This window comes from Numenius arquata, chromosome 12 (genome assembly GCF_964106895.1).
Source record: "Numenius arquata chromosome 12, bNumArq3.hap1.1, whole genome shotgun sequence".
Lineage (NCBI taxonomy): Eukaryota > Metazoa > Chordata > Aves > Charadriiformes > Scolopacidae > Numenius > Numenius arquata.
The window spans coordinates 23,775,473-23,792,967 of NC_133587.1; the positions used below are offsets into that span (position 1 = coordinate 23,775,473).

General features: G+C 38.7%; 1 protein-coding gene and 1 long non-coding RNA gene across 3 annotated transcripts in view; one reads left to right on the forward strand and one right to left on the reverse strand.

The window, feature by feature from the left end:
- CACNB2 (calcium voltage-gated channel auxiliary subunit beta 2) overlaps positions 1 to 17,495 on the forward strand; it is a 268,026-nt gene that overhangs the window by 103,511 nt on the left and 147,020 nt on the right. The gene's annotated exons all lie outside the window — the stretch shown is intronic.
- LOC141470825 (uncharacterized) overlaps positions 1 to 17,495 on the reverse strand; it is a 51,937-nt gene that overhangs the window by 18,195 nt on the left and 16,247 nt on the right. Inside the window, exon 2 of the long non-coding RNA XR_012463505.1 lies at positions 331 to 435. This is a non-coding gene — a long non-coding RNA (uncharacterized lncRNA). The remainder of the gene's footprint in view (positions 1 to 330; positions 436 to 17,495) is intronic.

Consider the following 17,495-nt stretch of genomic DNA (forward strand, 5'->3'; position numbering starts at 1 on the left):
AAATGCGTTCAATCACAAGTAAAAACATCTTGGAAATGAGAGAAGTGATTCAAAAGACATTAGACATTAAAAACAATTTGCATTGAAAAGACAGCAAAGAAGTAAATACAGCTGTAAAAGCTTTAGGTTTTAAGGATTCAAAAATCCAGACCTGTGCCTAGAGTCTGTTGGTGATGTCTTCTCTGCAGAGGTCTAAGGGATTGACTTTATGTCTGAATTTCTGCTGTCTCCGCTTCCTAATTTTCTTTGCTTCATGTTGACTTTAGTAAATAAGTACCTGGCTACTACAATAGATTCAGTTCTATTGGATGCAGCATATTGAATTCTTACCTTATTTCCAGGCAAAATGCTGTTTCCTCATTTTAGCGTGTCTGTGGCAACTCTTCAGGTCAAATCTCACTCCATGAGACTTCTGCTGTGTTGTAGAACCTGGTTCTTGAATGCAAAATATTCATAACCAACTCTGGGAGAACTTACTAAGTAAATTTAATTTAATAGATTTCAACAGGTGCTTTGATAGTTACTGTAATAGTATCTTGTTATCTACAGAATTTTTAGAAACTAATAGGAGGTGCTTTGCAAACAGCACTCAGTTTTCAGTATTCAGCATTCCAAACCAATACCATAGCCTTAAGGTGTGAATTATTTTATTGCAGTTCTGATCCATGTTCAATACTTGCAGGTTTTACTGTCATGTGGACTTTTTCTTCCAGTGGAAGACTTGCTTCTAATTTGAAATCTACCCTGTGACAAAGAGTGAATTGCACTTTTTGGTGTGATTTTCCTTTAGTCTTCCCATCATTTTGAGGTTTTACTGTTAGATTTCCCTCTATATCTACCCTGTGCTGAATAAAGAATTCATATGCAACATAGGAGACAATAACCAAAAGAGAAGGCCATGAAATGCATAAAGCACTGTCTAGTGCAGTAGGTGCTCTTATTTTGAATAATATTTTTAAGTAATATGAAATGTTACTTCTTGAAATAATACTAGTAAACAATTTGAGAGAGACGTATTTAAAAAACGCAATCTCTCGAAGACAATGAGAGGATGCTGTTATAAAAAAAAAAAGTGTGTATCTATGTTGGGTCCTTTGAATGCTTTAATAGGCAAGACATTATTTTACAGACTTTTTTATCGCTACACTTCTGAATGTGATCTCCTGTTGTTAAACTATAAGGAACAAAATTTCCGGCTTACTCTTTCTTTGGCTAGGAGGGGCCATTCAAGAGTAAGAGACGTTCAGTTGTCCTCAGTTAAAGTTCCTCACTAAAGATGCAAGAATGTCTAAAGACATCAGGAAAACCAGAATGAAATCCCAAAAGCACAAAGGGAACAGGGAAATCGAAGTAATGTTTTCTCAGCTGTTGATATCTACGTCTTTTTTTTATTTCTTATTAGAAGACATGGGTCAGATGTGACATCTTCTGACAAACTGCTTCCTCTTTATAAACCATCATCTCAATCTAGTCCTAGCTGTTCCTGCCTCTTGGTGAAAATGGGATGTTACTGGAATGCCTCATCATAATTATGGACTTTATTAGCTGTCAGAAATTAGAGCAGTAGTTAATACACTCTCCTTTGATTCAGACAGATGAATATGCAGCAGAAGCACCACAGGACAACCCTCAAATTCAAGAACTTGTGGCTTCTTCTCTCAAAAACCTTGATTTTCAGACTCGAGTAGTTGGTCTGTCATGAGAGCATATACCATGATTGTTTTTCACAGACCAGGCAACTAATTCTTTGGTTCTGTTTGGTTGATCACTTAGGAAAGAGTGCACTTCCTTCTAACTTTTACCATACTTTCTATTGTAACAAAATGGAGGTTTTATTTAATGACTTAGTCTCTTTCTGAATGCTGACAAAATAGGAACGTGTAAGTGCTTGCTGTGCATAGGTGCATGGAATACCGTAATTGGAAGGCATATACATGGTGATATTCTTTGGAATAACAATTGATAGAGAATAAAGCTAAGGAGGCAAAATATAAGTATAGAACAGACATTAGTTTCCTCTTAATGTATTTTCAGGAGCATATTTTTGTAAAAGAAGAAGAAACATAATCACCCTTTGCCAGCTAAAGCAACTTTGCCATTCAGCAACTGATAAATTGTATTCTTCCATGAAAAATAAACAAAACATCTAATTTCAAACATATTTTCAACCGTTAAAAAGTATTAATGTAATATGAGTGTAGTGTTGATGTAGTATTAACGTCTATAATTAGTTTCACTTAGGTAGTTTTCATTTTAGGAGTTTTGAAAAATTCTTGGGGTTTCTGTTTTTGAATTGTGAAATGTTTCCCAATATCACAGAGACTTGTGTTGGGAGATTTTTCCCTTTGTAAACAAGCTGTACGCCAACTATTTCATTGCTGACGACTGGGCTCTTGCAAGGTCACTTACAAAAGCTCATAAACTTAATTAACTTCTCCTACGAGCTTTGACATCAAGAGTAAGTTGAAAAGTGTTGGATTGCCAGAAATTTTGAAGTGTTCCCAGTGCTACAGCCAACAAAGCGGCAGGAGAGGGGACAGGGCAGAACAGGGCTGTGCACTTTAGTTCCTGGCAGAATGTCACAAAGATAGAGCAAAATCTCTCAAGTGACTTTCCAACTTTCTTCTGAACAAACTGTACTCCCCAGTATCATTTCAAATGTCGTCAGCTCCTGTCACGTGCCTAATATAAGGGTAAGAACTTCTCTCTGAATGTTTGAAGTCAGGAAATCTGCTCTGATGTAACATCTGTATGCTGTATAACGGTGCGAGGACAGCGCTGGGGATGACTATGCTATATTTCTTATGAGTAAAATAACATCAGTCACACACCATCTTTCTACACTGTCACCAGAGCAGACGTTTCAGTCTTTTTCTACATTTCAGTCTTTTCCTGCATGAGGGATGGCAGGGAGGGTGGGCTGCGCTGCAATGCCTGCAGCGTTGGGTCTGGGTTTCTCCACCAGATGATCTCATGCGATCAGTCAGTCACGTCTGCGCGCTGTTGGACTGACAGTCTTTTTAAAATAATAAATCCAATGTACCACCTTTCCAAAACCGCTAGGAAGATTATTTTGTGTCAGCAAACTCAGTGATCCAGTAGCAGCCCCTGGGGCTGAAGTCCCTGTGCTGAGCGATGTGACAGGGCAGTGCTGGGCTGCAGGGTTTGGGAGCAAACCCGAGTGGGACGTTGAGCTGGTGTGCATGGCTGGAGTGGGGTCAGTGTGAGGGGAGGAGATGTTGTTCTGTCTGAAGGAAAGCCAGTCCTTCTTGATAGCCCAGCAGCTTGGCTGTTTTAGTGCCACCATTTCTAAACTGCTGGAGCTCCTGACCTGCTGGGATCAGATCCAGGGCTGCTTGATAAGCACCCCCAAACACCATCAGTCCCCACATCAATTTGCCAACCCTTATTTTCCTTTCTCTCCTCCCAAGTTCTTCCCCTTTCCCACCCCTTATTCTCACCCAAATAAAAGGCCTTCCCCTAATCACTTTTTTTCCCAATAAGTCCCAGAATTGGTATATGTGACAGTGTTGCCCAGGTAACATGGTCTATATACCACCTCATTGATAGGGTCACCTATGCCCTGTGTTACGAGCATGACCAACTCAGGGGGCATGCAGGAGGGTTCATGTATTGATGGATAAGTGAGGCACTGGTATCTCTCCCAATCTGAACTGCTACCGGGAAAACAATGTGCTAAGTGATCAGATCCAAGTAAGCATGATGGTTTTAATTTGAACTATTTTTGTGGGTGATTCGAGCACTCATGAGGAAATGGCTTTTGAATCACATCCTTTCCTGTAATTTTCCCTTAACATCTTGGTAAACTTGAAAGAGATTATTTTAAGAGACAGTTTGTAGGTGACCTCCTCCAAGGGACAAAGTGTCTGGTTTGTTTTTAAAGTACCTCTTTTGGAATTGTGTTTGTAACTAAAGTAAGAGCGTGCACATTGCCTCCTTTAAAAAAATAATAATAGTTTAAAAGTCATTGAAGTTGAAATCCAAAACCCAGTTGGTCTATACTGCTGGAGTAGTTTCTGCATATTTATGAGCTGATCAGTGCTAGCCTGGCTCGTGACAGTGAATTAAGAACTTCTTTTCACCTACAGCCAGTGCTTTTAACTACTCCCTTGTATCTTTTTCTGTAGATTTATTGTTGCTAAGGGAAATAGTTTGAATCCTATGAGAAATGTGGTATGTTCCCACACTAATGGAAACTACTGTATTCTTGTAGTATACGGTTTTCAAGGAACTCCTCATGCTGCAAGTTACATCATGAGTAATGAATGTGTTGGCTCTGGGAACTGGTGTTCTCCTAGTGACGGCGTAAACTCTCTGTTGTAAATATTGCATTTTTAAGGAAAAGGAAGGAAAAACCTCTTTAGCAATAAACCATGAATTCCAGATAAGTTAATTATAATTTTGTATGGTAGTCTTTGAACTCAGGCCCTTCTTCAAGTGCTAGTAGCTGATTTATTTTTGATATACTGTATTGGGTGGATTTTAGCAGTGTGATTTTATAGCTGTGTAGGTATTTGATAGTTGTACTAACCATTGCATTGTTGCCACTTTGCATTGTATTATAGTTCTAAAACTGCATAGAAAATTGAACTATTGAAGATTCAACGCCAAATCTCAATACAGTGTGAAAAAGAGGGGAGTCAACTTTCAACAATTATTTCAGGTATAATACACAAAGGAGAAATTTAATATTAACAAAGGTAACAACATTGAAGCATATTTGGAAACAAGGGGTAAAATATCTCTGAAGTACATTATGTTTTGGTGTCCATCCATCATTAACAAGAGAATTGATGGCACTGTTAAAATTGTAGTTTAGTTGAAAATTTTCAAGACTTGCCAAAATCTGTAATTCGTAAAAATCCATAGATAATTCCTTGTGTCCAGAAGCAAAAACTACTTTAGTGTTTCTCACTGAAATCAGAGTCTTTAAAAACCAGTCTTGACATGTGCCCATAATTACTTAAATCCTATGAGAATGCATGCATTTGCCTACAGGAGAGATGGGGAGGGACTCTTTATGAGGGAGTGTAGCGATAGGACGAGGAGTAACAGTTTTAAACTGAAAGAGGGGAGATTTAGATTAGATATCAGGAAGAAATTCTTTCCTGTGAGGGTGGTGAGACACTGGAACAGATTGCCCAGAGAAGCTGTGGATGCCTTTTCCCTGGAGGTGTTCAAGGCCAGGTTGGACGGGGCTTTGATCAACCTGGTCTGATGGGAGGTGTCCCTGCCCATGGCAAGGGGTTGGAACTCGATGATCTTTAAGGTCCATTCCAACCCAAACCATTCTGTGAATGTTCCTGACTGAAGGGAGGAGGTTGAGGAAAAAGCCATTCAAAACATTGTGCTTCAGAAGTGATTGATTCCCATTATTTCTGATATCAACCATGCACTCATATCAAGCTGCACAAAAATTAGCCTGGTTAGATGTCCATATCTTGTGTGGCTATCAGGTGCAAAGCGACAGAGAATGTAAAGTCCAAAGAGAATAAATTTTTCCCTAAAGATACCAAGTAGTCATTGTAGAGAAAAGGGAGACTTTTATACCTCACAGATGCAAAGGGCTGTTTACTAACTGATATATGCATAACTCCAAACGTAACGTTTATGAACATAACGGAGACATTTATCTGCTTGTTGGACAGGGACAAACTTGGTTCTAATTTAAGAGGATGGCCAGGCTGGTCTCTACTTGAGGCAGGAAAAAAAAAAAAAGAGTTTAAGGAAAAAATAATAAACCTGTTAAAAATCTGAAAAGGCAGACTGGCTGTAAAAATGAAGAAGGTTCATCCAGAGGGCAGAGGACATTCTGGAATGCTGAAGTCTTTGCATTTTTATCTTAAACTGGTTTGAGATTACTGTGAACATCTGTGGTGGACCATTTCTCATGCAAGGATTTGCCCCATCTGTGAGCTGAGGCCTGGCAAAGCCGTCAGAGGAGTTCCAGCTCTCCTCTGCATCATCCGGCATAGCCAGGAAAGAAACCAAGGAGAATAGCAAATGTTTAGAATCAGGGCTTAACTTTTAAGACTCAGGAAGGCAACAAGACCTTCATGTGATCCTTAACTCTTTGAGACAGTGACTGATTCCCATTATAAGTTAGTTTAAGGGCAAAAAAAGGTACATCAAATTTTTGAAGCTCTTTAACCCTGCCTGTTGAACTGCAGCTGCTTGGGTTAAAGTAGTAAAGTAAATTAAGTACTTTAGCGGTCCAAACCAATGTATCTTCTGTTCTAGCAGAAAATCACCTAGAAAGGACTGCAGAGTGAAAACATAAAAATTAAAGTTGAATTGAAAAACAATTCAGCAATAACAGTAATTATTAATAGGAACTGTATCTAGTAATTAAAAAGAATTATTATACATTATTTAGTGTCTCTTTTAAGGCCGTTATAATGTATACTCATACATTTTTTTTGTCAGAAACACTATGTTGCTACTAGAAGCACAGGTTTTGTGTCACAATTTACATAAAGAATGCATTCAGTAAAGATTCACTGTAGAATAGACAGGTGTAATATTTGTGATCAAAGTCTTCAAGTTGTTTATAATAATTCATGATACCTAGGCAATTCTGTGCTTCGGGTTATTTATTTTATTCTTCCCTTAGTATATTGTTAATCTTCTGAAATGTGACTAAGTGGATCTGTTGCACAAAGTGTAACAACTGTGACTTCATCCAGAGCCTCCTGTAAGGACTGGGTTCCCATTTTTCAGCTATTCATGGCATTTTCATCCCTTGCAAGCCATGTTCTGGTGAGTTGTGTTCGTTAATGAATTTACTGGTCCAATATTACTAGAGAACTGGTCAGTTCTCTAGCTAAATGGGTGCCACTCCTCAGCACTTACTCTGGCAAATTCTGCTTTCCGTTTCTGATGATTTAATTTTTAATTTGCATGAATAAGCATTGCTTCATCTGTTTACAGCTGTAAATTAGGACAGTGGAATGCTTTCGTTTTCACAGAACAGGGCAAATGCTGGTTATTAATTGGAATTTATCATAGCATATAGGATGGGGCTTGGGACTGCTTACTGCATCCCTCAGTGCCCCCCAGGGGGTCAGCCCCTCCTGGGGGTCTGGTGGCTCTGCTGGGCAAAGTCTTCCTTCATGGGTGGCCAATCCATGGTCAGAATGGAGGATCAGAACTTATCTGATAATTTTGGAGAGTATTTAGGTATTTCCGTGGTTCCCCTGATGTGGGCACTACTGGCAAGATCTTAGTAAAGATCATCCATCTTTTCAGCTTGCCTCATGACCTCCAGGCTCAGGAGCACTTCGGCTTCATACATTGGTGAATGTGAATTGGAGGCTGTATTGAAGGAGGGTGTGAGAAATACCTTCAGTGAGACCTGCTTCTGGCATTTTTTAGACATAAAGTCAGCGTATTAAAAAGAGCTGTATTTTTAGCCAGGATTGCTTCCTAGCAACGGACCATTTACTGTACTATGGGCTTAAAATGTATTAAATAATTTTTAGCTTTCCTACTTTAACCTCGGTGGATTACACTAATGCCTCAAGGCTCTTTTCCTGTGCTATTGTGTATGCCTTCCGGTACAAGACAGCAAACTACTGTCAAGGCCATATTGTGCTTAACCCCAAATGCTGTTAAACATATTTTTAGCATAAGGATGGTAACATAATTTCTACTACCTTCCTACTAAGCAACTAGCTAAGTAAATATTTAGAAACTCAAGAGACTGCTACCAAAAGCTGTCCTGATTTATACTTTCACAAGTTTAAAAATAATTAAAAAATAGCTGGGCCATCTTGTAAAAGCTGTAAATAAAAATGAAGGAAAAAATCAGAATGGGAGTGATTAACTGTTAAATCTGATAAATTTCTAGATTTTTTTATGTATTTCCATGGGGTAGGGGGGAATTTCCTTCTACTTCCAAATATTTAAGACTTAGTACTGAATGATTTCCACTTTATGATTAAATTTTGGCTTTGTTATTCATGTTACAATATTGTTTTGTAGAACTTACTCCAAAAGTAGTTTTCATTTTCAGCTGTAACCGATGTGCATATCATGCTGAAGGCAAATAATAAACCTGTCTGGCTTGAGCAGCTTATAGTCTAAATAAAGCCTGTACTGTTTAAAGAGGATACTTTGATTGAAGTGTTTAAATGGTCTAGATCTGATAGTGCAAGAAGGCAAAGGTCACACAAGTCATTTTCTTCCATACCCTCCCACCTTCTAGATGTTGGTTAAATCTGAAATAAATCATCCCCTCAGCCAATGGAACTGCCTTTCCATCAGCATAGTGTAGTCACCTAGACTAAAGTGAAAATTGCTTTTACACACACTTTGAATAGCTAGAAATGGTTATAGAAAGAAGCAAATAATAAACCTTCAATAAATTCTGGCCAGTTACTACTCTTTGTGGGCTTCTAAAATATCTCTAAGTTTAATTGTGGAATAGATTGACCAAAGTATTTTAAAATAATTACTGTAAAGTTCTAAAAGTACTTTTAAATTCTTTAAATTTTAATTTATTTTAAAAATTTAAATATTTGATATATTTAGATATTCTCCAAATATACAAATATTGGATATTTTAAATATTAAGTTCCCAAAGGCTTAAAAATATTCTTTACCGCTTGAAAGAAATATCTATTGATTTAGCCCTTGTAACTATATGTATGTCCCATTCAGCATTGAGGTGAATAGGATAGAAATCTCCTGTGATTTAGGAATTCCATATTTTTTTTTTATTTATTATAATTTTTGTCCTGTTTTCTTTTCTAGTATTTTCTTAGTAGGTCTGGGCTAAGTGTTTTTCTAGTATTTCTGGAAGTGATAACCCTTTTCCATTACCCTGTTAGGCTTCACATTTATAATGTGAAGTAAAAGTCTTTGGGCCAATTTTGTTGTTATTTATGCATGGGTAAGGCAAATTACAGCTGTCAAGTATTGTGCACGCCGTGGAAGATATTTATGCAAATCACTGAATAAGTTATTTTGCATGCTTAATGCAATTTTGCATATAATAAAAAACTTCCATTTGAAAAACAAAACTGCTGATGAAAAATGTCTATTCACTCTGGTTGGTGAAGTCTATTACGTACAGGATAAATATAAATGCCATATTACCATGTCTCGGTTCTTGCCTGGTGGGTATAAAAAGGTTATTTCTGTCTTGTTTCTTTGCTTCAGGTGCTTTTCTGTTTGATTACCAATTAATATTAACAGTGGTAATGAGTATGTAGCATGGAAGCAGAAGCTGAGATCTCAGCAGTCTGGCAGATGGGAGATATGTTTAACTGTTACTGAGATGCAAAGGGAAATCATCAATGAATTCATGACACAGTTCATTACCTCGACCCAAATAAGTGTAAGTTTCTGATGAGGGGTTGTACTTGCAACATACAATCTTAATTCAGCCATTTCCTAAAACCAAGTCCTGAATGAGACATAAATTTTTAAAATACTAAATTTTTTAACCCCAAAATGGTTCATTTTGTACTTGCATTTCAGCAAAAATAAACTGAAAAAAAATCATTTTGGTGTATTCCTAATATTGTACAAGACATTGCATAATATTACGAGACACTAATTTGGCCCCTGCTCACAAAAAAAGATTTATGAAAAAGTCCTGAGACCATAATTGGATGCCTCTCACAGAGGTTTTCCAGAAAAGCAAGAAGGCTTCTAAGGAAACCACAGAGTGAAGAATAAAAGCTCAGCCTGAGAGGTCCTACAACCATCCCTGCCTGTGCAGCGGGATAGAAAGGAAGAAAGAAACTCAGTACGAAACTTAGGGATTTGACTGCCAAAACCCATGAGCAGAAGAACATGGGAAGTTAAGATGGACGAGCTAAAAAGGCATGCTGAAATGAAGTGTCCGTGTTGATATGGCAGTGGGCTGCAGAGCACTGAGCTGAAAACAGGTTCAGAAAGTCTAAGGTTGTATTTATCAGATCCTAAATTTTCAGAGAGAGGTGTTTTAATTGCAGTTTTCTATATGCTTCAGAAATCTAACCCCAGGCTGCCTGCAGCTGAGGGCAGGGACCCTGCTGGGCCTCTCGCTGGCCTGTGCTTGGAGGTGCAGAATGAGCTCCTTACTCTACTCTTTTCTTCTACCTTCTAAAAAATCCTGCCATAAAGCGAGTTTATGCTGCTGGCAGCACTTGATGTTTTTATCCTACCATATTCTGCATTGTCTCAGTTTCAAGATGAATTATAGTGAGATTACAGTAAGAACATGTCTTTTAGATTCTCTTTAGTAAATCTGAGTGGATTAATCTGAATTGTACCTATAAGAAAAAAAATATTGAAGTAGTGGCATTAAAATCCCGAGGATGAAACATCATCCTGAGTTCGTCTGAAAAGCAGCCTTGCCTGCGCCACCAAATTACCTTCTCCAAGCCCACCTCTCCCTCTGCTCTCAAGTATTTTCTTATTCTGTTGCACACAACCTTCACTTCCCTGACCCCTTTCTAAAAATTTTGGTGAGCTTCAGAGATATTTATATTTGACTGCAGTCTTTTATGATATACCATTGCTGGTTGCCAGTTGATGATATGGGAAGCCACCCCCATGTCCCCTGCTCTTTTAAAACTGTCTGGTAGACCATGTGGTGAGGGGGCACCCAAAAAGTCTTCCAACGTTGCTAGGTCAGTGTTATGCTTGAGACTCGGTGTTCTGTGCATCTCGGTTTATAAAACTGTATTGGTGGTGTTATATCAGAACTTCGAAAATTTGGTTGCAATCAAATGCAATATGTTTCCTGAGACAACTTTAAAAAAATTGGCCGACGGTGAAAATGAAATAATGATGTACTCATCAGTATTTGTTGCACCTATGCCTAAGTATTCGTTTTGGTATCTGTCTGACTTGAAGAAAACCACATATTTACTTAAATCTTCGGTTGGCTCGAGTCTTTCATTTTTCTCACTAAAATTTGTCTTCAAGGAAGCGTGAAGGAGTATAGAGTACTATGGGACAGACATGAATTTCCTTATGCTGCTATACTGCATTTTTTCAAGGGTTTTATGTTACTGCTTTGCTAATAAAAACAACAAAAAAATTCCTAGTAGTCTCATATGTGGCAGAGTTAAAATGAGTTTTACTTAGGATACTAAATTTGAGCATTTTACACAAGACAAGAAGCAACAGGTGAAAAAATTGAGTGAAACTGGAAAACAAACTGTGAGAAAATTAGTGTTTTTCAAATGGTACCCAGGTGTTCAGAAAAGAGGTATCAATGGAAATGGAGAGATATGTCATGTCACTCATTTCCCTTGTGTAACGAGGACAGGAATATCCTGAAAAATATAGGTGTATTTATCTGTATAATATGGCATTCCTGACTTTGGCATCAGACAGAGCAGCATCTCCTTTCGGCCCTGCTGGGAGCTGCCCGTTTTGCAGAGCTGTGAAGAACTAGCAAGCACAGCCCGGTGAGCTCTTCCTCATGGAGCTGATAAAGCCAGGCTGCCAAAAAGTAGGAAACCCTGGACCTGGTGCAGAAGCCGGCCCTGTGTAATTCCTACATGGCATAAATGGGAAATCAGAGACTTAATTTTGAGTACTTCTCCCCAGGGATGACACCGTTGCAGATTGCCCTTTACTCCACGTAGATTATAGTGTCAGCACAGCAAGGAGCTGAACTTGGAAATATTTATAAAACTGGTCTCCATTTAGTAGAGAATATCTATTTGTTTACGGGACCTGGTTTTATTTATAGCATAAAGCTTAGTTTCCTATGCTAAACCCTCAGCCGTATATCCAGGGTTACAGATAATGAGCCATAAGTGCAGCTCAGGCAAGGAGGTGCAAAATGGCCTTGAGCCATCAGCCTGGGGACAATGACGTGACCTAATCTAAACTTTGCCCAGCTCTGCTCCAGCAGCCCCTGGGATGCTCAGTCTATCGCTTCTCCCTGTGTTCCTCTGCCCTCACAGGCCCTTTATCTGGGAGCCAGGAGCTAAATATTGTAAAAACAGCTGCTCTGCTCTCGCTGCTCTAGCGTCTCATTTTTAATGCGGTCCTAAGACACCGAACAAATGGGTTTGTTATTTTTATCTTACACATTAGATGGTACTCTGGCTCTCTGACACTCTCTTTCTAAATGTTCTGCTTGCATTTTATAATTCGTGATGTACCTTGTAGATATGCAGTAAATGAAGGACGATGCTGCCCTTGCAAAACACGATTCTTTCCAAATGATTGTGCCAGTCTACAGGCGAAAATAGTCATCATCATTTCTCATTTTTCTCAAAAAAGGTATCGTTTTTACCATTTCTATGTTCTAGTACAAGTACAGTCAAGTGGAAAAGGCTTAGAAATTAAATCGTAGCACTAGGCAAACTGATTCAATGGCATTGAAATGTCATTTCGAGAATTATCCGGCTTACTGGGGAGTGTTTCAAGGAATAACCTTCTGGTGTGGCAGACTACAGTGCGGGGATTAGATGGGGCTTGCACAGCGGGCCAAATTCTGCCTGGTGTTAATTAGGATTGTCTGAGTGTAAGTGAGGACAAGAGCTGTCCCAGCGATGGCCATTTTATTTTTAAATCTCTGTGCTATGTTTGTGACGTTATTTTTTCCCCGGGTAGGAGTGGGGTCATACCCCTTTTACTTAAAAAAAAATAAAAAAAAAAAGAAAATAAAAAAAGGGGGAGATAATCAGATGGTGTGTTGACAAAATTGTTCTACTAAGTCATAGCATCTGTTTTGTTTCAGAAATTTAGTATATAAGACTCTGCTTTCAAGAGAAATACATCTGATTTTAATTTTGTCTAAGAAACCCTGCAATATTACCCTGTGAGCAGGACCTAAAGTTTTGAAGATTTATGAAAAAGTCCTGAGACCATAATTGGATGCCTCTCATAGAGGTTTTCCAGAAAAGCAAGAAGGCTTCTAAGGAAACCACAGAGTGAAGAATAAAAGCTCAGCCTGAGAGGTCCTACAACCATCCCTGCCTGTGCAGCGGGATAGAAAGGAAGAAAGAAACTCAGTACGAAACTTAGGGATTTGACTGCCAAAACCCATGAGCAGAAGAACATGGAAAGTTAAGATGGATGAGCTTTACCCCAAAATGTTAGCATAGGACTTTGCTTGCTTCCCAAATTGCTATTTCACAGTGTCAGAATGAAATATTCAAAGACACAGCTTTGAATTTTGAGTTGGTCCAAATGTGGACTAGAATACGCTGCCGGCTTCCAGAGGCTAGAAGAAATTGGAGCTGATTAAATAGCATTAATACTGTTATTTTCAATAGTCTTCTTTTTGATCTGGGAGTCTTTGCTATGTTTAAGAAATCAGATCAAAAGTTCAAGTGCTAAGAGGTGCTATAATTGTAATGAGCTTCTAACATTGTGAAGTGAACTTTGGGAACCGTCGCTAAAAGGATGACCGTCGCTAAAAGGCGACTGATTTAACAGTGTTTGGTGGGAGCTACCAAACGGCTTATTGAAAGGAGAATCTGGGGCAAAGAAGAAGTACTTGGATTTAAATTATTTTCTGAGGAAATAAGACAATATGTGAGCTATATTTTGGCCACTTCATTTCTGCCTGGAAAAAAAATTGCACATGTTTACGGTGGTGAAGGTTGTGGAAGGGAGTGAGAAGGAGAAATGCATCCAGCCCTGCTGCTGAGCCACTGAGTGGCAGATTGATTGTGGGGCAGTGATTTTTCCTTATTTGTCTTCTACTGGACATCTGGCAAACTGCTAATTTCATGCTAATTTCCCCAAGTTCATTGTGGGAATAATTGAGGCAGTTTTTAAAGAATTTGTAATTCTGTTGTGTAATTGTCTGCTTTGCAAGTATGTGTTGAACACGGCCAGGTTTAAAAAGCAGAAGCTGTTGCTTGCAAAATCAAGCCTGTTTGTGTTGATATTGCAATTTGAAACAACTTGAATCAAGAGTTTTAAAAACTATTATTATTATTCAATTTACTGCAAAAAGAAGATCTGACAAGGCTTGAAGCCTTGTGACTTATGAATGCTGACTTTTGCTGTTGTTCTGATACAGATATGCTCCACTTCATGGACCAAGGAGCAAGCCTTATACAATAATTCATTATTTGAGTTCTATCTGTTTCCTCGTTTAGACAGTTGGAGTTAGACAAACATTTAATGATTGTCTATGCTGACTTTGTTAATGGCTTTTGTACTCTGTATGTAATTCTGGGCATTTAATATTATATCTTACTAGTCATAAGAACTCCCATTTTATTTATATCTGCCTGTAAAGTATTTTAAAGTATTTTTTTGCTACCACAGAAAAATGAGGACCTTTAGAATCAGTCCTATGATTAAATTATAAGATTGGCTATTATGTTTAAAAGAGGAGAATTCACTAGAAATGACTAACTTAAAATTTCTGCCAGCCGCCCATGCACCCTTAGCTCATCGAGGAAGGTGCTGGCAGCTGTTTGTTTATGTTAAGAGGGGATGGCATTTATGTCTCTTGTTAAATCCTTGATTGACGCAAACTGCCTAAATCTCCTTAGGAAGAAACAATCACTGTGAGGCAGGCTGGGACGGGCGGGCAGGAGACTCCTCTTGTGCATGGAGCGGTGTCAGGACAAACGTGTGCTTTGTGTTGCCTGGGCTTGTCCCCGGAGGTTTGCTGGAGGAGGAGAAGGCTGTGGAGCTGCAATGGAACCCTCCCTTTGTGCTCCCCGTGCACAGCCGTTGTCGGCGAGGTGGATGTGCTGGGCAAGGGAATGGGTTCTGGGTTGGAACGATTACCTAAAATGCGACTGTACTTGAATGTGCTCTGGCAATAAGATAAGGAGTAAGTTATAAAAATAGCAAACGGAGAGTTAATTTTTCTGCTCTTTATGGGAATTTCCCTCAATGGATTAATAATCCAAGTGAATTTTTTGGTTTCTGCTTTTCACAGAATCACAGAATGATATGGGGTTGGAAGGGACCTTCGGAGATCATCTCCTCCAACCCCCTGCCCAAAGCAGGTCCACCCAGAGCAGGTTGCACAGGAACGTGTCCGGGCGAGTTTTGACTGTCTTCAGAGAAGGAGACTCTGTCACCTCCCTGGGCAGCCTGTTCCAGGGCTCTGCCACCCTCAAAGTGAAGAAGTTCCTCCTCATGTTTAGGTGGAACTTCTTATGTTCAAGTTTGTGCACATTTCCTCCTTTTGCTTCCTTTAAGTAAGCTGACCATGTAAAGAAGGGGAAAAATTGAAATTACGTTGCTTACCAACATGTATATCTTGTTGTCCTACTTTAAAGAAATAATTAAACCTGGTGGTGCTGCAGCCATGATATAACCTGTTTCATGACTATATTGGGCTTGGCAGTGGCCAGATGATACCTGCTCTTCCTGTTCACTCGTGCGTTCTTTCTCATTCAAACCCATGTGCAAGTGTGTCAGGAGATCAGAAAAACGTGAATAAGGACAGAGGAGGGCACTGAACCCTCCATCAAAAGGGACCTGTCACAAAATGTCCTGTAAAGTAGCTCTGAACCAAAAATACTGGAGATGTAGCAGCTTCCAAATGACCTGACTTTTCCAATTACCTGAATGATTTATGTTCTCCATCACAAATTACTTAATTTTTGTCAAGGCTGATCTAATAGATTTACTACAGAAATAATATTGCAAGCAACTGACCTTTTGTTAACTCTACTGGATTTAATAAGGGAAGAAGGATTAAGATTATTATTTTTTTAATTTATTTTTTGAAGGAAACTGTATTTCCTGAGAGATCTCAGGTGAGGTTTCAGATATTTAAAACAAATTTGGTAAAATTCTGTTTTCTGGGGTGTTTTAAGACAGTAGGATTTGGAGTAGAGGTTTCCTTGCAGTGTTTTGTTTGTTTGGTTTTTGAGGCATGCCAATATAGGAAAAGAACACAGTAAGTGGAAGCAAAATGGATTGAAAGACTATTGGAAGGGAAATCATATTAATTAGGGGGAAAAAAAGTCAAAATATGGTGAAAGCAGCAAGTGATATAGAGGGAGAAGAGAACGATGATGTATTTAAGGGAGTGACAGAAGATGGAAGCAGAGAGAAGACAGATAAAAGAGTTCATCCAGTGTTGAAGGTGAGCTTTTAAGTCAGCTTGAGTAATAGCCATGGTTGAAAAAAGGCAAATTCTTAAAAGTTGATCTGATTTACAGATATTCCTTTAAGGTGATTTTGTTGAGATTGTAATGTTTTGAGATGTACCAAACTGAAATTCGGGATTTCAATAGTTAGATACAACTGAATATTGGTTTGGTATCTGTAGCTCAGGACTTACTGTTGTCAGACACCACAAAACTGTGTAAATTGTTCTTTTTCTGTGTTGCCAATAACATTTCCATGGTATGTGAAAAACCACACAGCCTGATGAAGAGTGCTTCATCTCTGACTTCTATCTGCTATCAATGAAACAAATACGTAATAATTCAAAATTCAGTTTACAAGATTTTTTTTCAGTTTCTAATACTTCAAGGAAGAGGTGTATAAGATGAGTTCTATGTTTTTTTACCGTCCAGGAGCTAGAAAAGGGATGTCCCTCCTCCTCCTCTCAGCCTCAGCTGTGAGGCAGGTAGAGAGGTTTGGATGGGCAGGACAGCACTGAACACACCACAGCCATCCATCAGATTCAAAATTGTTCCTGTAGTAAAGTATGCTCTTTTAGAAAATCCTTGTGTTTTTCTCCATTCTCTTTTCTTCCTTAATCTCTTTCCCTTCTTTTATTTCGGTTACACAAGCAGCCTAATTGCTTTTTTAATTCACATTCTTTCTGTTCTACAGTGTATTCACCTCTCCACCTCATGAGCTAATCCCAAAATATCTGTTACGTACCAGGAATAGCAAATGGGGGGTTTGTGTTCTGTTTTGGTTTGGTTTTGTATTGTGGGTGTTTTGGTTTTTTTTGTTTTGTTTTGTTTTTTCTAGAAGCTTCTTTCCAGCAGCCTCTTGTCTGAATATTGCCCAGCAATCCTGTGGCATTCCCCGGATCTGGGACACAAAATCGTTCTCTTAATTCCTGTCTCTGATTACTTTCTGCTTCTGACCAGTCTCTGGAGCTGAAGCATGCAGATTTAGTATGTTTGATTTGCTGCGCCACTGAAATCTTTTATCGGCCAAAAATAAAAACCAAACCAAAACAAAAATCCCACCTAAACCTGTTCCCTCTGCAGCTGGACAGGAGGAAGCACAGTCTTGGGTGAGCCATGAAGTTTGAAGCAGGTGACCCAAAGTGAACTTACACTTGTATTTTTACATTGTAAATTGTAACTTTAATTTGTATTATGTTATACTGATCTGTGTATTTGTTCTTAAAAGGTAATTTGGTGTGGAAAGGCGAAGAGAAGGGAAAGAGTGATTGGCATGGGTCACTACCAGTGAAAATTTGTCTTAAATAGGTTTATAGAAATAACCCCATTGCAGGGAGATAAATATATATTTTTCTTAATGGATGCTGTCAGCAATCCTAAATCCACATGTAAAATGCCTGGAAGTACAGTGGAGGTGTATGTAACCCAGGCCTTAAAGAAACGTCA